At 39.3% G+C, this 24112-nt stretch overlaps 1 pseudogene; it reads left to right on the top strand.

The window, feature by feature from the left end:
- The first annotated feature begins 438 nt into the window (after positions 1-438).
- Positions 439-24029, top strand: LOC122040411 (annotated as a pseudogene).
- Positions 24030-24112: the final 83 nt, after the last annotated feature.

The raw sequence follows: 24112 nt of genomic DNA, 5'->3' as shown, positions 1-24112 counted from the left end.
TAACCCCACGCGGATGCCCTTAGAGGATCTGCAGTGGGAGGTTTATAACATGCGATTTATGTTATAAACCTCTCAATATAACCCGGAGTGACAGTGACAAGGAAGACGGAGAGGATAATGCTAGCGCCGTCGTGCAACCCATCTTTGACACAGACCATGAGGATCATGATGAACGAATTATTGATCTCCTCAAACACGAAGTGGAAGAATCCCTTGTGCTTCAGCCTGGGGTAAGTGTTGGAGCCGAAGGCCGCTCTTCGAGAGATGAGGTCGGCAGCGCCTCCCTGTATCCTTGCCTCTGCATTGTAACTGAGCGCTCAGACGAGACCTGCGGACCCGCCAAGGCGATGGAGGTCGTCGAGGCTCCGTTCCTTGACGAGCACCCTGAGACAACCATCTTCTGAGATTTTCGGCACCGAGTCACACCCTCCGACATCGATGGCGACGTACGAGCGGCTGCCGATGAACTTTGTGGAACTGAGGGAGGACATGGCGTGACAGAACAGATCGTGTGCAGCAAAATAGATCGTATGGCAACTTCTCTTTCACTGGAAAATTAAACAAGTCCAGCATTCTGATGAGGTTGCCCAACGAATAATCGACGACGATGGTAATACAAACTTGCATATGGAGAATGTTGATAATCCTTTTCATAAACCCAAGAGGCAAAAGCAGTCTGGAGTATGGATAGAAATGAAAGAAATTGTTGATTCAAATAGTGTGTCAAAAGGCGAAATCGCTCGACCCAGCACTCCCGCCACACTCGACCCCAGGCCATCACGAGGAAGGTAAATCACGGCAACCGAGAGGGCAAGTGGTGGGTGGGGTGAGGTGCACAGGGTCTGGGGATTTACGCCCCGATAGCCCTGCGGTTCGACCCCGCCTCCTCATGTGGCAAACGAATCACCACTTACCATCTCGAATGGCCATGGGGTCATTCAAATAGTGATTCCAAGTATGAGCGCAAACTGTCATTTGCTTTTAGCAAAAATAAAAAGGACCACAACACGTCATTTATCTCATTGTGGCAAATATTTGGAGGCTAAGAAGATGCATGAAGACAAATTAAGACAACAACAACTTAATTTTGGGCCTCTAGGTATAGATCCTACAAGTTTTCCACCAAGGGAGAACATGGTACGATAGGAACAGAAAATATGTAAGACACCAAATCGAATAGAAGTAAACAAGGAGCGTTGTTGTTTTTAAAATAGGACAGTCATTCCTGCAAGTAGGGCTAGGAAAAATACCGAAATATCCAAAAATCGTACAAAAAAAATTGTATATACCGAAATTTTTAATATACCGAAAAATTCAATATACCAAAAAATTCAGTATACCAAAAAATTTAGTATACAGAAAAATTTGGTATACCAAAACTTTGGTACAATATCATACTGTACCGAATTTTTGGTACAATATACACACACAACATCCACAATAATTGGAACTCGGTGAGAGCTCCTTTCTTGCTACATCCGCACCACGTCACAATTAAAAATCTCATGCATCTCTTTACTTTTAAAAGACCTCTTATATATATTTCTTGATGAGATGGTGGATGTTATAACCCCACGCGGATGCCCTTAGAGCATCTGCAGTGGGAGGTTTATAACATGTGATTTATGTTATAAACCTCTCAATATAATTAACCCCTATATAGGTGGGGTTTATAGTTTTTTTTTTTTGTAAACCTATATCAAAATTTGGGGATCAAGTTTATAAAAAAATAGTGGAGTAAGGATGGAGAGATGATTTTAAAAAGAGAGAGGTTTTATGATAGTGGAGAGAAGTTTTTAAAAAGAGTGAGATTTTTAATTTTTGATGTGATATTAATATGGCGGAGATAAATCTCTTCGAGAGGTTTATGATTGTGGATGCCTTTATCAATTCGTTCTCTCTAATTAGCCAATTCCTTTGCCTGCCAGCCATCAACTTCCTTGGGTGGACTCGAAGTCGACACTATTCAGGTCACGAATTAACCATCGGGTCCATTGACTTTCCGCATTGTCCCCTCCCAAAAATTGAAAAGTGTTCAACTCACCTTTCTCGATCTCTCCTACATATGGCATTGTGGCAAAAAGGCGAATACGCTCGCCCCCGCCAACCCGTCCCAAGGTTAACACGGAGGAGGTAAATCACGGGCGACTACTAGCCTTTGGAATAGTGACTAGCACATAAGGGAAGTATTTACCTCGGCTTTACCGAGATTCGAACCCCAGACCTCATTGTGGCAACACCTCATGCGCTAGCCACTAGACCCATCTCTCCTACATGGATAAGAGAGAGGAAGGTGGAGGAGAGAAATAGAGAGAGGGGTGGATTCGGTGTTGGCTGTACAGACACAACACCTCCTATAGACCTCTCTCTATAGGAGCATGTCCGTAGTCTCCTCGGGACGGTGTAGTGGCTAGCGTATGAGGTGTTGCCACAATAAGGTCTGGGGTTCGAATCTCGACAAAGCCGAGCTAGATGTCTCATTTATGTGTTAGTCACTATTCCAAAGGCTAGTATCTGCCCGTGATTTGTCTTCTCCGTGTTGGCCCTGGGACGGATTGGCGGGGGCGCTGGGGGCGAGCGTATTCGTCTTTTGCCACAATGCCAATGAATAGTATCCTCTCGGAGTGGTGCGATGGTTAAGATATGGGGTGTTGCCACATGAGATCCTGGGGTCGAAACTCAACGTATCCAAGCATGTCTTCTCCCTTGTCATGCCGCTTACACTAATAGCTAGTAGTCACCCGTGATTTACCTCCTCCGTGTTAGTCTAGGGATGGATTGACAAGAATATTGGGGGCGAGCGAATCGTCTTTTACCACATGTCCAATGAATGGCAGGTTTTTAGCTTTCTTTGTGGGTCCATCAATAACAGGAAGAGAGGTTAAAAAGTTAAGTTCAGAAAATCGAAACAGCTTTTAAATTTTTTGTGACACGTATAATAGAGAAAAGAGCTTAAAAAAACTTTGTAAAAAAGCTCTGTTAGTGATGCCCTAAAGGTCACCTTGCAGCTAGCTTGGGTCGATACGATATACCGTACCGAAAAATACATACAATTACCAAATTAGATCCATTAAACTTGAAATTTAGTTAAATTTTTAAAAGAAAAAAATCACAAAATTTGTTAGTCGTGAACTGTAAATGATCTATTTGATGTATTTTATACTGTTTTTCATATTCATATGGGAAGCTTATAGCCTTATACTTGTACAAATGCAAATGTATGTGTACATTATAAATGTAAAGATCAATTGTTTATTTTAAACATTACAAATGCATGCAGAAATACGAATCCATAAGGGCAAAGAGCACTGCCACAATTTCGAATGGAGAAAATTATAAAAACCCAAGTTTGGAGTTCACACTAAGCCAAGATCAACAATGAAAAGTTTCACGACAATAGTCATCTCGTGTAGCCTCGACTATTGTCCCCACTTTAATGTGAGTATTATAAGTTAAAAAGAAGCTCTAGTACTAGTAGAAGAAGAAGAAGAAGAAGAAGAAGAAGAAGCTCTATATTGATTGATTTTTTTATTTTTTATTTAATTAGTTTCGACAGCTTACTTATAAGAACAAAGCTGAGATTTTGGACTTGAATATGCAAGATCGAAGCTTAAACCAGTAGCTAGTGGTCCTAGGGTGGTGGCTCCAGAGAGAATCGTTGAAATCTTGCTAGAAATAGCTAAACGCTAGCTAGAAAAATTGGGATTTGTATAGGCTTCAATCCCTACTAAAAATACCATAAATCCACCAAAGAGACGAAGTTAAAACTCTCTGGAAAATCGGACAAGAACTTGCGCAAGCACAACTCTCAGAACATAGCTCGGTGCTTAGATTTCTTTAGATTCAATGCAAGAAAAAAAATGTTAGTGTCAGAGGAAGAAGTTTCTAAGCTGTTGTGCTTCTTCTCCAACGGCTGCCCGCGGTGGTCAGCTGCGCAAGGAGAAGAATTGCGGCGTGAATCTAGATTGCGGGAAGAGTTTAGCCGTTTAGGGTTTGGTTTAGGAGGGATCTAAACTAATATATGAATTTTGTCGGTATTTCGGTATACAGAAATATTTTAAATCGTTACCGTTACCATTACTGAAAAATTCGGTACAGTATGATATTGTACCAAAATTTTGGTATACCGAATTTTTTGGTATACTAAATTTTTTGGTATACCGATTTTTTTTAGTATATCGAATTTTTCGGTATATCAAAAATTTCGATATATACGATATTTTTTGTACGATTTTTGGATATTTCGGTATTTTTCCTAGCCCTACTTGCAGGAATGACTGCCCTATTTTAAAAACAACAGCGCTCCCTGTTTACTTCTATTCGATTTGGCGCCTTACATACTATCTGTTCCTACCGCGCCATATTCTCCCTTGGTGGAAAACTTGTAGGATCTATACCTAGAGACCCAAAACTAAGTTGTTGTTATCTTAATTTGTCTTCATGCTTCTTCTTAGCCTCCAAATATTTGCCACAATGAGATAAATGACGTGTTGTGGTCCTTTTTATTTTTGCTAAAAGCAAATGACAGTTTGCACTCATACTTGGAATCATTATTTGAATGACCCCACGGGTCATCCGAGATGGTAAGTGGTGATTCGTTTGCCATATGAGGACGCGGGGTCGAACCGCAGGGCTGTCGGGGTGTAAATCCCCAGATCCTGTACACCTCACCCTACCCATCACTTGCCCTCTCAGCTATCGTGATTTACCTCCCTTGTGATGACCTAGGGTCGAGTGAGGCGGGGGCGCTGGAGGCGAGCAATTTCGCCTTTTGCCACACTATTTGAATTAACAATTTCTTCCATTTCTGTCCATACTCCAGAGTTCTTTTGCCTCTTGGGTTTATGAAAAGGATTATCAACATTCTCCATATGCAAGTTTGTATTACTACCGGCGTCGATTATTTGTTGGACAACCTCATCAGAACGCTGGACTTGTTTAATTTCCCATTGAAAGAGAAGTTGCCATACGATCTGTTCTGCCGCTCACGATCTGTTCTGTCGCGCCATGTCCTCCTTCAGCTCCACGTCACCATCGATGTCGAAGGGTGTGACTCGGTGCCAAAAATCATAGAAGACCGTCTCAGGGTGCTCATCAAGGAACGGCGCCTGGAGGACCTCCACTGCCTTGGCGGGTCCGCAAGTCTCGTCCGAGCGCTAGGTTCCAATGCAGAGGCTGTTGGAGTGTATACTGAAAGCCTAAGCTTTGTAAACATTCATTATGAATAAAGAATCATATTTGGTCAAATTGTCTACATTTAGTTGTAGTTGTTCAATTAATTTATATTGTAGATAACATAGTATGTGGTGTCACACGCAGAAGATAATGTTATCAGTACCTTATAAATTATAAACAGTAGCTCGCGACCAAAATGGAAAGGAACAAACCATTAGAAGGTCGTAGTGTAATTAGGTATCAGTTTATCTTGACTGTATAATTACACTAGTACACTCAGAGTGTATTGAGTAGGGTCATTTGAGGTCGTTTCTTTTATACTGACTTTATAAAGAAACAAAGACCTCAGTTATTATGGAAGTGTGTGCTCTTAATCCTAATATAATAACAAGCACATATATTTGATATTTATTTCTTTAATTTATCAATGGGTGAGATTTAGCTCGATGAATCAATAAACCCGATAAGTTGGGAAATGATATCACTTATAGTGTGTGTTGTTGATTATAGAAGGAAACTGTATCCTAGAGATACTAGGTTGATAATGTCCTCAAGAGGAGCTCATAAGGATTGTCATGTTAAACCCTGCAGGTGGACTTAGTCCGACATGACGATAAAGTTGAGTGGTACTACTCTTGGACTAAGATATTAATTAAATGAGTTGTCAATAACTAACTTAATTAGTGGACATTCGATATCTTAAACACAGGGAGACTAACACACTCATAATAAGAAGGAGCCCAAAAATGTAATTTGGGATTGGTGCGGTAGTTCAATAATAGTTCTCTAGTGGAATGAATTATTATTGATAAAATTAAGTTGTGTGTTCGGGGCGAACACGGGATGCTTAATTTTATCGGGAGACCAAAACCAATTCCTCCTCTCGGCCCCTATCGTAGCCTCTTATTTATAGAGTACTATACCCACCTATACCCACCTTCTATACCCATAAGGGGTCGGCCAAGCTAGCTTGGGAACCAAGCTAGGGCCGGCCTAGGTATAAGATTGGGTGGTCGGCCCTAGCTTGAACCCAAGCTAGTGGGGGCCGGCCAAATTAAATTAAAAAAGAAATTTAATTTTAATTTTTATTATTATGTGGAAGATATAATTTATTAAAGAGAATTAAAATTAAAATATCTCTCTTGTAAAAGGTCTACAATAGATTAAAGAAAGAGATTAGATCTCCTTCCTTATTTGTAGATTGGTGAGATATTTTATTTTTTCTTTAAAAATTATTCACATGTTGTAAAATTAAAATTATGGAAATTTCTTTTTATCAATCATGAAGAGATTTTTGAAGAGAAATTTTAATTTTAAAATTTCCGGAAATAAATTAGGAAGTTTTAATTGTTGATTGAAACTTGTCCAATTTGTTCTTCATGATGTGGCCGGCCACTTGAATTTAATTGGGGAGATTTTATTTTATTTTTCTCAATTAAATCATGTCAAGGAAATTAAGAAAATTTTATTGTAATTAAATTTCCTAATTTGCCTAGGCCAAGGAATATAAAAGAAGGGGTGAGAGTGCCTTCAAGAGACAACCTCTATTTTATTTCTCTCCCTCTTTTGTTCCTTGGTGTGGCCAGCCATCCTTTCCCTCTCTTCTTCTTGTGGTGGCCGAACCCCTCTCTTTCCTTGGAGCTCTTGTGGTGGCCGGATACTACTTGGAGAAGAAGAAGAAGAAGGAGAGGAAGCGAGCATCTCTTGGAGCTTGGTTAGTGTTTTGATTTTCTTCCTTGGTGAAGCTTCTTTCTTTGTGGCCGAACCTAGCTAGGAGGAGAAGAAGGTGGTTGGTGGTTTCTCATCTCGGAAGATCGTTGCCCACACAACGTCCGAGGTTAGAAGAGGAATACGATAGAAGATCAAGAGGTCTTTCTAGAAGGTATAACTAGTAATTTTTCCTTTCCGCATCATGCTAGTTATTTATGGAAATAATACCAAATACAAGAGGCTTACGTTCTAGTATTTCGAATATGTTTTTCGAAGTTGTGTTCTTTTGTTTTTTTTTTCCTTGTGATTTGATTGTTCTTTTTGGTTAACCTAAAGTTATTTTAGGAAATTAAATATTAGATTTCTATAAAAGGTTTTGTCTAGTCGGTGGTGGTTGCTCCCATATCCAAGAAGGTCATGTGCCTCGCCACGTCAGTACTGGGAACCAATTATGGAAATTAATATTTAATGGAATTAATAACTTAAGGTGATTTGGGTCGAACGTGTTAAGTTCCGCAGGAGACCCAAGTCAAAACCTAAAAGAACAAATAGATTAAGTTTTGGATCAAACATGTTAAGTTCCGCAGACGATCCAAAATTTAATTTAAAAGAACACATGGTAGCTAGGAAAAGGTTCAGACCTTTATACAAAATTTTTGTACAGTGGAACCTTTAGGTTTTCGGAACCTTTAGGTTTTCGGAACCTTTAGGTTTTCCGAGTAGCAACCAACAGAGGCAGGGATACATGATCCTTCAAATTTTGTTTTTTAAAAAAAACCTCCTTCGTTTTTTTCCCTTTTCCTTATCTTCCCTCTCTTCCACGACTTCTATTTCTCTCTCTTCAAGAATCGAAGCCCTCTCTCTACTCCAAGAAACCAGCGTCCTTCTACACGCCCTCTAACTTCTAGATTTCGACACCGACATCCTTTGCTACTGATTTCGGCACCGACATCCTTTGCTACTGATTTCAGCACCAACATCCTTTGCTGCCGATTTCGGCGCCAACGTTCTTTGCTGCTGATTTCAACATCGACGTTCTTTGCTGCCGATTTCAACGTCGACGTCCTTTGCTGCCGATTTCGACGCCGACGTCCTTTATTGCCGATTTCGACGCTGACGTCCTTTGCTGCCATTGTTGGCACCGACAACCCGAGGGTTCCATCACCGCTACTTTCATCCTTTTCGATGTCAGATACTAAACGACATCAAGGTGGCCAAAAGTAAAGTTTAGACCGATGTCAAATTTATCACATCGTTGGTCATTCTGGTATTCTTTGCTCTAGAAGATTTAATTGGTCTTATAATCAGAGAAGATGTCTAATTTGTCTCAGAATTGGACATATTGGTATTCAATGTCCTAAAAGATTTTACTCAAATTTTGCTGGTGGTACTACAGCATTGGGACAACCAACTATTTCACAACGCTAGTATGCATCTTCAAATCGACCACCAACTTCTTGGCATTCTATAGCCCAGTCATCTCATTCTGGAGCATTCTCACATTCTATCTCTCCTAATATAGTTTCATCGACTCTTGAGAACCCAGGATGACATCCGGATTCCGGAGCAACTCATCATGTACACCGGAATATAATATTCTCACAGAAGCTTCGCCTTATGATGGACCCGACATGGTACAAATAGGTAATGGCTCGGGTTTGCAAATTGCTCACATGGGAAACACATCTTTTTACTCATGTGGTCGAACTTTTCGTATGCGCAACACTCTTCATGTTCCTTCTATCACCAACAATTTACTTTCTGTGCGTCAATTTGCTCTTGATAATAATATGTTCTTTGAATTTCATCCTCATCATTGTCCTGTGAAGGATCTGACAACAGGAAATATTCTACTCCGGGGAAATATTAAAGACGATCTTTATCATCTTCAGGCCACCTACACTAATGCATTTATTGGAGAACACATTGATAAATTCTCTTGGCACACACGTCTTGGTCATCTGTCTCTACGTGTTGTTCAGAATATCATTAATCAGTATGGTTTACCAATTTCTTTAGCCTCCTCTTCTCATTTATGTGAAGCTTGCATGAAAGAAAAATCTTATAAATTATCTTTTGTGTCTTCTTCTCGCACTTCTAGTTTTCCTTTAAAAATTATTCACTCTGATGTGTGGGGTCCTGCTCCTATTCTATCTAATCAAGGTTTTCTTTATTATGTTATTTTTATTGACAATTTCAGCAAGTTTACTTGAATTTTTCCTATGAAAATAAAGTCTGATCTCTTTGATATTTTTTATCGCTTTCAAAAACAAGTTGAGCGCTATTTTGATCGTAAAGTCCTCTCCCTTCATTCTGATTGGGGTGGAGAGTATTAAGCGCTTCATCGTCATCTTACTTTATCTGCATCATCCATCGAGTCTCTTGTCCCCACACTCTTCAAAAAAATGGATCCGCCGAGAGAAAACATTGTCATGTGGTTGAAACTGCCTTAGCTCTTCTTAATCATGCCTCAGTTCCACTTAAATTTTGAGATTATACCATCCAAACCGCAGTTTACCTTATCAATCGTTTACCCACTCCATTACTTCAAAAGAAGTGTCCCTTGGAAAGACTTTATAATTGTCTTTCAGATTACTCCTTTCGTATCTTTGGTTGCGCATGTTATCATTGGCTACGACCTTACTCTAAGCACAAGTTAAGCTCTTGCTCTTTACAATATGTTTTCCTTGGTTATAGTAATTTGCATCATGGGTATCGTTGTCTTCATATTTCGACCGGTCGGATATATATTTCTCTATATGTTACTTTTGATGAATCCCTATTTTCGTTTGCAGTTGCTACCTCAGATCCTCCTTCAGATAATCAAGGCAACTATCTAATATCACCGAGTAATATACTAGAAGTCCCAACTATTGATTTATCAGGACATATTGAAAGTACAAGGGGGGATGGTATCTTGGGTCCTGCTCCATCTCCACAAGTTCCTATAAACTCAGCGGCTAGTGGTGATCCACAGATAATCAAGGCAACTATCTAATATCACCTAGTAATATACTAGAAGTCCCACATATTGATTTATCAGGACATATTGAAAGTACAAGGGGGGATGGTATCTTGGGTCCTGCTCCATCTCCACAAGTTCCTATAAACTCAGCGGCTAGTGGTGATCCACTCTCTAGTTCTGATTCTCATCTGTCTGACCACTCATCTCCAAGTAACTCTGATGATGATATTTCTCAGCGGATGCTTCCTCTAAGTGATATTTATGCACGATGTCAACCAGTTTCCACTCGTTATCCTCTTCCACGTGCTCTTATTGCTTCTTCAAATTTTGTTGAACCTTCTAGTTTTACACAGGCAGTCAAAGATCCAAATTGGTGTGCTGCGATAGCTACAGAATTTGATGCTCTTTTTCGTAATGCAACCTGGAGCTTAGTCCCTCGTATCCCATCTATGAATATTGTGAGCTCTAAATAGGTTTACCGAATTAAGTATCGTGCAGATAGTTATATTGAACGTTACAAAGCTCGTCTTGTTCCTAAAGGCTTTAATCAACAACCAGGTATTGACTTCAATGATACTTTTAGTACCATCATTAAAATTACAACTATCAAATTGCTACTATTTATAGCTGTAAGCTCCAATTGGCCAATACGCCAATTAGATGTTTCCAATGCTTTCCTTCATGGACACCTTGAAGAAACTGTTTATATGGAGCAATCTCCTGGATTCATCCACCCGCAACTTTCAACACATGTGTGTCATCTTTAGGAGTCTATATATGGTCTTCGACAGACACCTCGTGCATGGTTTCATCGTCTATAGACCTGACTTCATACTCAGGGATTTTCTGGCTCAGATACCATGAAGAAAATAATAGGCAGAAGAAAGAAATAATATAAAGCTTTTTTGATCATCTTATTACTAAAGCAATAGGTTTATTTATATAAGTTGTTTAAAATAATAATGGAAAGATTAAATAAGACATACAATCCTAATAATTATAAACATAAATATAATAGACTTGAAAATATTATTTTTGCTATTTGATTCATATCGATCTTGATTGTGATGTCAAATATAATAAATCTTAATTGATTAAAATCAATTAGAGATTATTCCCATTATTATCATTATAACAGAGAGACGCCGACCTCATCTCTAAGAGAGCGGCCTTCGCCTCCAACACTTATCCCTAGGCCGAAGCTCAAGGGGTTCTTCCACTTTGTGTTCGAGGAGATCGATAATTTGTTCATCATGATCCTCATGGCCTATGTCAAAGATGGGTTGTACGACGTCCCCTCGGATGGGTCTAGTGGCTAGTGCATGAGGTGTTGCCACCATGAGGTCCGGGGTTCGAATCTCGACAAAGCCGAGGTAAATGTCTTCCTTATGTTCTAGTCACTATTCCAAAGGCTAGTAGCCGCCCGTGATTTACCTCCTCCGTGTTGGCCCTAGCACGGATTGGCGGGGCGCTGGGGGCGAGCGTATTCGCTTTTTTGCCACCAAGATGGGTTGTGCAATGGCGCTAGCATTATCCTCTTCGTCTTCCTCGTCACTGTCATCTCTGTCGTCTCTGCCATCAGCAACTTCGGTCAGATGAAGCGTTTCGACTAAAAGAGATAAAAGAGAATTACCAGAATTGACCGGATCAAATCATCAAATCAAATCAAATTAGTTTTAGGATTATTCTAATAATTCTGTTATAATTATTAGAATAATTCTTAGAATAATTTTTAGAATAATTTTTAGAATAATTCTATTATTTATTAATTGGTTAATTGACCGAGTACTTGTTTAAACCCTATATATTGTATTGTCTTGAGGGCAAGTATCAATGAACAATAAGATTAATTATTACTCTCATATTTTTATCTTCTTTCTATTCTTCTTTTAACATGGTATCAGAGCCATGATCTTTCGTTCCTTCTCTTTCTCTTAATTCTCCCACCATAACCGTGTCTGCCTCCTTTCACCGTTTACATTATCACATTTCTATTTCCATTCTCTTATTATTATTATTTTTCATTTAATTAATCTTTTCTTTCCTCTCTCCTATTTCTCTTCTCTCTCCCTCACAAATCCTCTTCCCTTCCTTTTTCTGTCGCCGCCCAAGACAAAAGAGGAGTTTCTTTTTTTTGAAAACGTAAAACAAGACGACAAAAGGGCTTCTCCTTTTGTGCTACCGCTGCTGTCCACCAAACGCCGGCCAAACCTCGACATCGACAACAAGTGGTTGCTCTAGCCAAGGCTATTATTTTCTCCAAGGGGAGTTTCTCCAGGCGAAAGGCCCCCTTTCCGGCGATCCAGTCTCTCTACAAGATAAGTTATTTTACTTTAGATGTCAAATACTCAACACTATCAAGGAGGCCAAACAAAATTCAGTCCGATGTCAAATTTGTCGCATCATTGGTCATACTGGAAATCTATGCCCTAAAAGATTTGATTGCTCTCGGGTAAAATGTCAAATTTATCACATCATTGGTCATCCGGAAAATTTATGCCCTAAAAGATTTGCCTCAAATTTCATTGGTGGTTCTACAGCCTCAAGACAACCGTCTATTTCACAAGCATATCCTAAAGCTCTCTCATCTGTGCCTACTTGCAGTAAAACCCCAGAGTTTTCATCTACTAATTGGTATATTGACACTGAAGTAACTCATCATGTCACATCAGATTATAATATCCTAACAGACGTAATGTCATATTATGGCTCAGATACGGTTCAAGTAGGCAATGGCTCAAGTTTGCAAATTGCTAATCTTGGAAACACATATATTCATTTATCTAATCGAACTTTTCACATGTGCAATGTCTTTCATGTTCCATCTATCACTAAAAATTTACTTTCTACCCGTCAGTTTTTTCTTGATAACAATGTCATTTTTGAGTTTCATTATAATCATTATCTTATAAAAGATAAAGGAACAAATGTTATTGTGTTCCATGGGAGAATCAAAAATGGTCTCTACTATCTTCAAAGTTCTTCAATCAAAGCTTTTGTTGATGAACGTACAAACCAGCTTGGCATGCTCGACTTGGTCATCCTTCTCTTCATATTGTCCAGTCAATCATCAATAGGTATGGTTTACCTACTTCCATTATCTCCTCTCCATCTCATTCATGTAGGGCCTGCATGGAATCTAAAAGTCATAAGCTATCTTTCTATTCATCCGATTATGTTTCTAATTTTCCACTTGAATTAATTCATTCTGATGTTTGGGGTCGTACACCTGTTTTTATCTAACCAAGGTTTCCAATATTATGTTGCATTTATTGATCATTTTAATAAATATACTTGGCTCTATTCTATGAAAAGAAAATTTGATTTATTGGATATATTCTGTAAATTTCAAAATTAAGTTGAACGATATTTTAATCGTAAAATACTTTCTTTTTTATTCTGATTGGGGAGGTGAATATCAAGCTCTCCATCGTAATCTTGTCTCTTGTGGAATTGTTCATCTAGTCTCTTGTCCTCACACTCCAGAACAAAATGGCTCTGCTGAGAGAAAACATAAACACATAGTCAAAACTGCCTTAGCTCCTCTTCATCATGCATCAGTTCCACGTAAAATTTGGGATGAAGCTGTTACCACTGCTGTATATCTCATAAATCGACTCCCTACTCCATTGCTCAATCATAAATGTCCTTTTGAAACACTTTATAATCAAACTCCTAATTACACTTTCCTTCGAATTTTTAGTTGTGCATGTTATCCATGGTTACGCCCCTACTCTAAACACAAACTTGACTCTCGTTCACTACAATATGTTTTCCTTGGTTACATCAATTTGCACCATGGTTATCGTTGCTTACATATACCAACAGGTCGAATTTATATTTCACGACATGTTACTTTTGATGAGGCTCTATTTCCTTTTTCAGTATCTTCTTCGATCTCTCCTCCAGATACAGGTGGCACCTTCTTAATACCACCTAATATTGTCAGAAATGATGGCATCCTAGGTCCTGCTCCGCTCTCTAATAACTCCCCTATACCATTAGAATTACCTCAGGATGCTGCTCCAATTTTAGAAGCCTCGCCGGTCGAAGATAATATGCTCTCTAGTTCTGGATCCTCGGATAATGCAAGTTCGTCATCTACATCACCATGTCAGCTTACTTCCTCATCACCATCAACAAGTGATTCAGATGATAATGCTCCTCGTCACATGCTTCCCATTAGTGACATTTATGAACGTTGCCCACCAAATACGACTCGATATCCTCTTCCACGGGCTCTAGTGGTCTCTTCAAAATCTATTGAACCAACTTGTTTTACGCAAGCAAACAAGGATCCAAATTGGCATAGTGCAATGACTACAGAATTTGATGCACTTCTTCGCAATGGAACATGGAGTCTAGTTCCGCGCACTTCCTCAATGAATGTTGTGGTCTCTAAATGGGTATTCCGTCTTAAGTATCGAGCTGATGGTTCTCTTGAACGACACAAAGCTCGACTTGTAGCTAAAGGTTTTAGTCAGCAACCAGGTATTGACTTCGATGACACTTTTAGTCCAGTCGTCAAGATTACATCTGTCAGACTATTATTATCGATAGATGTTAGTTCTAATTGGCATGTATGCCAATTGGACATCTCAAATGTGTTTCTCCATGGTCATCTTGAGGAAACTGTATTTATGGAGCAACCACCTGGGTTCATTCATCCACAATTTCCATCTCATGTTTGCCAACTTAAGAAATCCTTATATGGTCTTCGACAAGCTCCTCGTGCATGGTTTCATCGACTATCCAATTGGTTACAAGCTCAAGGATTTTCTGGATCAAACACTGACTCGTCTCTATTTCACAAATATAATGATGGGTCCATGATATTTTTTCTTATTTATGTGGATGACATCCTGATAACCGGTAATAATCACAAGGGCATTATAACTTTATTAAGTCTTCTCAATCAAGAATTTCCTACCCAAGATTTGGGCATTGCTCATTTTTTTCTTGGTATTGAGCTTATTCCACATGAGGATGACTATCTTCTCTCTCAGAGCAAATACATTACTGGACTTCTTCAAAGAGCCAAAATGGATGGAGCACGTCCGGTCTCTACACCAATTGCTATAAACAACTCTCCATCTTCATCCTCTCCTGCTCTGTCTGATCCACAGATTTATCGAAGCATTGTTGGAGCCTTACAATATGTCACTATCACACGCCCTGGTATTACTTTTGCAGTAAATCATGCTTGTCATTGTTGCATGCTCCAACTGAACAAAATTGGGATAATGTAAAAAGAATACTTCGCTATCTCAAAGGTACTATTCTACATGGTCTTCTTTTATATCGTCAATCGTCTCGAGATTTACATGTCTATAGTGATGCGGATTGGGCAAGTTCTCCTGAAGATAGACGCTCTACTAGTGGATATGCAATATTTCTTGGATGAAATCTTATCTCATGGAATTCGAAGAAGCAACCTACGGTATCTCGTTTAAGTACTGAGGCAGAATATAAAACTATAGCAAATACAACGTCTGAAATTATTTGGCTTCAATCACTTCTCTCTGAACTTCATCTTGCATCAAATATTGCACCAAAAATTTGGTGCGACAATATTGGAGCAACATATTTCACAGCAAATCCAATCTTTCATGCTCGTACAAAACATGTGGAGATTGATTTTCATTTTGTTCGTGAACGTGTGACAACTCAACAATTATCCGTCTCTTATATTTCTGCTGAGGATCAAATTGCTGATATCTTTACTAAGCCTTTATCCAGATAACGTTTCAATAAGTTAGCAAGCAAACTCAACGTCAATGATCTCCCGTTAATTTTGTCGGGGGGTAAAAGAGATAAAAAGAGAATTATCAGAATTGACCGGATCAAATCATCAAATCAAATCAAATTAGTTTTAGGATTATTCTAATAATTCTGTTATAATTATTAGAATAATTCTCAGAATAATTTTTAGAATTATTCTGTTATTTATTAATTGGTTAATTGACCGAGTACTTGTTTAAATCCTATATATTGTGTTGTCTTGAGGCAAGTATCAAATAATAAGATTAATTATTACTCTCATATTTTTATCTTCTTTCTATTATTCTTTTAACATCGTCAAGTTGGTGAAGTGCGATAACATCAGTGCCAGCATCGTCCACGACGGTAGCGAGGAATCTGTTTCCATATATGAAATCGTGGTCGGTGACGTAGTCCGGTTAAACAACGGCAACCAGGTTCCAGTTGATGGGGTCGTCCTTGAGGGGCACTCTCTGCAGGTGGACGAATTGAGCATCACAGGCGAAAGCTACCTAGTTGACGTCACTGCCATCAAGAGCCCTTTCCTCACTTCCGGCATGAAGGTCAATAGCTCCGCCTCGATGCTCGTCACGGCCATCGGCAAGGGCACCATGTGGGGCGAGATGATGGGATCCATTACCCGCGAGATAGCGACGCTTCTGTAGGAGCGGCTTGAGAGTCTAACGTCATGCATCGGGAAGATCAGCATTGGGGTCCCTGCTCTGGTCATCGTCGTCACATCATCGACAGCCTCGCCAACATTTTCGGGGACGCCATCACCATCATCATCGTCGCCCTCGAAGGCTTGCTGCTCGCGGCCGTCATGCTGATGTCGGCCTTCTCCATGAAGAGAATGATGGATAACGCCATGGTCCGGCAACTCTAGGCTTGCGAGACCATGGGCTCAGTGACCACCATCTGCATCGATAAAACAGGGACCTTGACGCTAAACCAAATGAAGGTCACCCAATTCTGGATTGGAAAAGAGCAATGTCTGCCCGCGACCTCGATTGTGCCGGGAATTTTGGCGTTGCTACACCAAGTCGTCGGATTGAACACCACCGGCAGCCTCTACCGACCTAACGAGGCGGCAAAGGCAGAGATCACCGGTAGCCCCACGGAGAAGGATCTGCTTAAAAGAGATAAAAGAGAATTACCAGAATTGACCAGATCAAATCATCAAATCAAATCAAATTAGTTTTAGGATTATTCTAATAATTCAGTTATAATTATTAGAATAATTCTCAGAATAATTTTTAGAATTATTCTGTTATTTATTAATTGGTTAATTGACCGAGTACTTGTTTAAACCCTATATATTGTATTGTCTTGAGGGCAAGTATCAACAAAAACAATAAGATTAATTATTACTCTCCTATTTTATCTTCTTTCTATTCTTCTTTTAACATGGTATCAGAGCCATGATCCTTCGTTCCTTCTCTTTCTCTTAATTCTCCCTCACAAATCCTCTTCCCTTCCTTTTTCTATCGCCGCCCAAGACAAAAGAGGAGTTTCTTTTCTTTTTCTTTTTCTTTTTTTTTTGAAACCGCAAAACAAGACGACAAAAGGGCTTCTCCTTTTGTGCTACCGCCGCTGTCCACCGAACACCGGCCAAACCTCGACGTCGACGACAAGTGGTTGCTCCAGCCAAGGCTTCTATTTCCTCCAAGGGGAGTTTCTCCAGGCGAAAGGCCCCCTTTCCGGTGATCCAGACTCTCTACAAGATAAGTTATTTTACTTTAGATGTCAATTACTCAACACTATCAAGGATGCCAAAAACAAAATTCAGTCCGATGTCAAATTTGTCGCATCATTGGCCATATTGGAAATCTATGCCCTAAAAGATTTGATTACTCTTGGGTAAAATGTCAAATTTGTCACATCATTGGTCATCCTGGAAATCTATGCCCTGAAAGATTTGCCTTAAATTTCATTGGTGGTTCTACAGTCTCAAGACAACCGTCTATTTCACAAGCATATTCTAATGCTCTCTCATCTGTGCCTACTTGCGGTAAAACCCCAGAGTTTTCGTCTACTGATTGGTATATTGACACTGGAGCAACTCATCATGTCGCATCGGATTATAATATCCTTACAGACGTAATGTCATATTATAGCTCAGATACGGTTCAAGTAGGTGATGGCTCAGGTTTGCAAATTGCTAATCTTGGAAACACATATATTCATTTATCTAATCGAACTTTTCATATGCGCAATATCTTTCATGTTCCATCTATCACTAAAAATTTATTTTCTACCCGTCAGTTTTGTCTTGATAACAATGTCATTTTTTAGTTTCATCATAATCATTATCGTATAAAAGATAAAGGAACAAATGTTATTGTGTTTCATGGGAGAATCAAAAATGGCCTCTACTATCTTCAAAGTTCTTCAATCAAAGCTTTTGTTGGTGAACGCACAAATAAACCAGCTTGGCATGCTCGACTTGGTCATCCTTCTCTTCATATTGTCCGGTCAATCATCAATAGGTATGGTTTACCTACTTTCATTATCTCCTCTCCATCTCATTCATGTAGGGCCTGCATGGAATCTAAAAGTCATAAGCTACCTTTCTATTCATCCGATTATGTTTCTAATTTCCCACTTGAATTAATTCATTTTGATGTTTGGGGCCCTGCACCTGTTTTATCTAACCAAGGTTTCCAATATTATGTTACCTTTATTGATCATTTTAATAAATATACTTGGCTCTATCCTATGAAAAGAAAATCTGATTTATTGGATATATTCTGTAAATTTCAAAATCAAGTTGAACGATATTTTAATCGTAAAATAATTTCTTTTCATTCTGAATGGGGAGGTGAATATCAAGCTCTCCATCGTCATCTTGTCTCTTGTGGAATTGTTCATCTAGTCTCTTGTCTTCACACTCCAGAACAAAATGGCTCTGCTGAGAGAAAACATAGACACATAGTCGAAACTGCCTTAGCTCTTCATCATCATGCATCAGTTCCACGTAAATTTTGGGATGAAGCTGTTACCACTGTTGTATATCTCATAAATCGACTCCCTACTCTATTGCTCAATCATAAATGTCCTTTTGAAACACTTTATAATCAAACTCCTAATTACACTTTCCTTCGAATTTTTGGTTGCGCATGTTATCCATGGTTACGCCCCTACTCTAAACACAAACTTGACTCTCGTTCACTACAATGTGTTTTCCTTGGTTACAGCAATTTGCACCATGGTTATCGTTGCTTACATATACCAACAGGTCGAATTTATATTTCACGACATGTTACTTTTGATGAGACTCTATTCCCTTTTTAGTATCTTCTTCGATCTCTCCTCCAGATACAGGTGGCACCTTCTTAATACCACCTAATATTGTCAGAAATGATGGCATCCTAGGTCCTGCTCCGCTCTCTAATAACTCCCCTATACCATCAGAATCATCTCAAGATGCTGCTCCCATCTTGGAAGCCTCGCCGGTTAAAGATAATATGCTCTCTAGTTCTGAATCCTTTGATAATGCAAGTCCGTCATCTACATCACCATGTCAACCTACTTCCTCATCACCATCAACAAGTGATTCAGATGATAATGTTCCTCGTCGCATGCTTCCCATTAGTGACATTTATGAACGTTGCCCACAAATGCGACTCGATATCCTCTTCCACGGGCTCTAGTGGTTTCTTCAAAATCTATTGAACCAACTTGTTTTACGCAAGCAAACAAGGATCCAAATTGGCGTAGTGCAATGGCTACAGAATTTGATGCACTTCTTCACAATGGAACATGGAGTCTAGTTCCACGCACTTGCTCAATGAATGTTGTGGGCTCTAAATGGGTATTCCGTCTTAAGTATCGAGCTGATGGCTCTCTTGAACGATACAAATCTCGACTTGTAGTCAAAGATTTTAGTCAGCAACCAGGTATTGACTTCAATGACACTTTTAGTCCAGTCATCAAGATTACATCTGTCAGACTATTATTATCGATAGCTGTTAGTTCCAATTGGCCTGTACGCCAATTGGGCATCTCAAATGTGTTTCTCCATGGTCATCTTGAGGAAACTGTATTTATGGAGCAACCACCTGGGTTCATTCATCCACAATTTCCATCTCATGTTTTCCAACTTAAGAAATCCTTATATGGTCTTCGACAAACTCCTCGTGCATGGTTTCATCGACTATCCAATTGGTTACAATCTCAAGAATTTTCTGGATCAAACACTGACTCATCTCTATTTCACAAATATAATGATGGGTCTATGATATTTTTTCGTATTTATGTGGATGACATCCTGATAACCGGTAATGATCACAAGGGCATCATAACTTTATTAAGTCTTCTCAATCAAGAATTTCCTACCCGAGATTTGGGCATTGCTCGTTTTTTTCTTGATATTGAGCTTATTCCACATGAGGATGACTATCTTCTCTCTCAGAGCAAATACATTACTGGACTTCTTCAAAGAGCCAAAATGGATGGAGCACGTCCGGTCTCTACACCAATTGTTATAAACAACTCTCCATCTTCATCCTCTCCTGCTCTGTCTGATCCACAGATTTATCGAAGCATTGTTGGAGCCTTACAATATGTCACTATTACACGCCCTGATATTACTTTTGCAGTAAATCGTGCTTGTCAATTCATGCATACTTCAACTGAACAAAATTGGGATAATGTAAAAAGAATACTTCGCTATCTCAAAGATACTATTTTACATGGTCTTCTTTTATATCGTCAATCGTCTCGAGATTTACATGTCTATAGTGATGCGGATTGGGCAAGTTCTCCTGAAGATAGACGCTCTACTAGTGGATATGCAATATTTCTTGGACGAAATCTTATCTCATGGAATTCGAAGAAGCAACCTACGGTATCTCGTTCAAGTACTGAGGCAGAATATAAAGCTATAGCAAATACAACGTATGAAATTATTTGGCTTCAATCACTTCTCTCTGAACTTCATCTTGCATCAAATATTGCACCAAAAATTTGGTGCGACAATATTGGAGCAACATATCTCACAGCAAATCCAATCTTTCATGCTCGTACAAAACATGTAGAGATTGATTTTCATTTTGTTCGTGAACGTGTGGCAACTCAACAATTATCCGTCTCTTATATCTCTGCTGAGGATCAAATTGCTGATATCTTTACTAAGCCATTATCCAGACAACATTTCAACAAGTTAGCAAGCAAACTCAACGTCAAAGATCTCCCATTAAGTTTGTCGGGGGGTAAAAGAGATAAAAGAAAATTACCAGAATTGACCGGATCAAATCATCAAATCAAATCAAATTAGTTTTAGGATTATTATAATAATTCTGTTATAATTATTAGAATAATTCCCAGAATAATTTTTAGAATTATTCTGTTATTTATTAATTAGTTAATTGACCGAGTACTTGTTTAAACCCTATATATTGTATTGTCTTGAGGGCAAGTATCAACAAAAACAATAAGATTAATTATTACTCTCCTATTTTATCTTCTTTCTATTCTTCTTTTAACACTGCTTACGTGGTCAATTTCGGATCTCGGAATGTGCGTCGACGAAATGAAGAAGAAGTGCGTTGTCATCCGTGTCGAATCCTTCAATTCGGAGAAGAAGCGGAGTGGAATTTTGGTGGAAGAGAGAGCCAGCGGAGCGACGATCACGCACCGGAAAGGAGCCGCCGAGATGCTTCTGGTTCGATGCTCTCATTACGCTAACGGGAACGGGAGCGTTAAGCTTATAGATTCCGAGGCAAAATCCAAGCTCGAAGCGATCGTCCACGACATGGTCGCCTCAAGTCTCTATTGCATTGCCTTCGCCTACAAGAACACCGCCAGAGCAGAGGACTCCGTGGTCAACCACGGCGAGGCGCCACGACTTGATGACACTGCGCTCACCTTGCTGGGGCTCGTCGGTCTAAAAGATCCGTGTCGCCCGGAGGTGGCACGCGTCATCAATGCTTACAGAAGTGTCGGAGTTGGAGTGAAGATGATCACGGGGACAACGCGTTCACTGCCAGGGCCATCGTCATCGAGTGTGGGATAATCAAACCAGAAGACTCCGACGCTTTGGTCGTTGAAGGGCAGAAGTTCAGGAACTACTCGTAGGAGGAGCGCATGATCAAGGGCGGAGGACCCGTAGCCCGGTGTTGGCGTCGATGCCGACGTCGATGCTCGCGGCCCAACTCTGAACCTTCCTCAAAGGTTGAGATGGTTGACAATGACATGTTGAGATGCATATTTATATTTTTATTCATTTTAATACTAATATTAATTATTCAGGATTTTTACTATCCATTTATTCATCTTTAATATTTATATCTAAAATTTATTTTTTAGTTTTTTTATATAAAATTCATTAACAGCATGTAAAGAATTAAATGATGTTAATGTGCGGATATGATAATACCCATCTTGTTAGTAACACTATTAAGATGGTATAATATCCATATATTGAGATGCTCTCAGCAGAATTCTTTAATTTAATAGGGCAAAAATCCAAGGGCACTTTAATTATCATTTCCTTTGAAAAGACACTTAAAAAAAATCAAAATAAGTCAATAACATGTCCAAAATATATTCTACAAAATTATTTTAACTTAATCAAAATTAAAATACTATCATCAACTTAATTAAAATTATTTAAAATCATATTAATTTAATCAAAATTAACTCTTATAACATGAAATATTGTATATTAAAATATTCTTTAATACCTTAAATTTAATTAAAATCATTTTGATTTATTTAAAATCACGTTATAGCCATTGAGAAATTAATAAGTTTTCTTTAGAAAAGATGAGGCCAAAAAGACCTACCTACCAACCAAATTGTAATATGATAATTAGTGGCTCAAGGTATAGGCCACTAAGACTTATGCTAGGCCCCTATTATATTGATATATATATATATTAATTTTATAAGTAATGAGTTTGATAGTAATATTTAAAATTATCGTTAAAATCAATTTTAATCAAATACTTATATTTTTTTATAAAAGTACTTTTGAAAGTTAAAACTATATTTAATATTCCACTGTTATTACTCTCTAAATTTCATTTTTTTTTCCCTCTCTTTCTTTCCTTCATTATCATTTTATATTGTTATATATTTACCAGTTAAATTTTTTAGCTAAATAAATTTGATTGATAATTTATTAAAGTTAAAATTTATAAAAAGATAACTCGGTGTATGAAACTCTCGATAATATAAAATCTCAAAGAAAGATTTAGTATACACAGTATACAATAATAATTTTACTGTTACGTCAAGATTTTCCTCCGACAAGATTTAAATTGATTGATAAAAAATTTTAAATAATAATTAAAATTTATATTATCAGTATTATTATAATTTATTACTCACCAAATTAATTATTATTCTTAACATGTTATTGATGAAATTTAACTTTATTTATTCAATTTCAAAATATTGATTAAATAAATATATATTATTTTTAATAAATTATTCTTCAAAGTTTAGCAATAAAGAATTTTAATTTTTTTTATTTTATGAAAAAAAAAAGAGATTTGTCATAAGATAAAGATATTGATAAGTGACCATCACTATTTTCAATTGCGAAAATAAATTATTTTACAATGTTTAATGATGCAGATATTGCTTGAGGGTAGAAAAGGAATAAGGGAAAGAAGGAGGGTAGTTTGGTCTTTTGGTATAGGAAGGGTTTTTGTTTTAAAGGGCTCACTGTTCATCCTCACATGGAGGCGCGCCGCCACTGAGCACAAGGGAGAAGGAGCGTTCTTCTCTTCGCCGCCAAGCATAGGAGGAAGTCTGGCTGCTTCTCCTCTCCTCTCCTCTCGCCTGCAGAGATCTTCGGACGCCGCTTCCCATCTCACGCACAACCTCCACGTGATGTCGCCTCCGCCGACAGCGGGCCTCCTGTCGCCATCTCCACACGCTACAACCACTTCCGGCGGACGTCGTAGTTAGCAGGCATCGCCGACTTCGTGTCCAGCGGGCGCAGCCGCCTCCGGCGGACGCCAAGGCTTCCTCCAGAGGCTGCCAGCACCTCCCGCCGCTACTGTCGCCTCCCGCCGTCGCGTCCAGCGGGTGTAGCCGCCCCCCGGCGAGCGCCAAGGTCTCCTCCAACGGTTGTTGGTGCTACTCCGACTGCTGCCGGTGCTCCCTGCTGCTACTACCGCCTCCAGCGGCTGCGGATATTGCCACCGACACCTCTAGCAGCCGCCGACATCGCCCTCCAGAGGCTGCCGCCACCGACATCTCCCACTGCGGCCACTGCCGCAGCCGTCTCCGGCCACTGCCGCAGCCGTCTCCGGCCACCAGCGCCGTCGTCTCAGGCGACCACTGCCACAGCTATCTTTGGCGCCTAGCGCCTCCGGCATCCAGCGCCATCACCTCCAGTGTCCACTGCCGCAGTCGTCGACAACTCTTGGCAGCAGTCATCACACTCCGAGCATCCGCCGTCTGAGGGCTCAGGTATCGTATTATGCATATATTCCGGCCTGCGAGCCGAGAGTGTGTTAGGCCTTCGTGTCGCTCTTGTATCCTGGC

The sequence above is a fragment of the Zingiber officinale genome, chromosome 2A (genome assembly GCF_018446385.1).
Source record: "Zingiber officinale cultivar Zhangliang chromosome 2A, Zo_v1.1, whole genome shotgun sequence".
NCBI lineage: Eukaryota > Viridiplantae > Streptophyta > Magnoliopsida > Zingiberales > Zingiberaceae > Zingiber > Zingiber officinale.
This window is presented reverse-complemented; position numbering and strand designations above follow the sequence as displayed.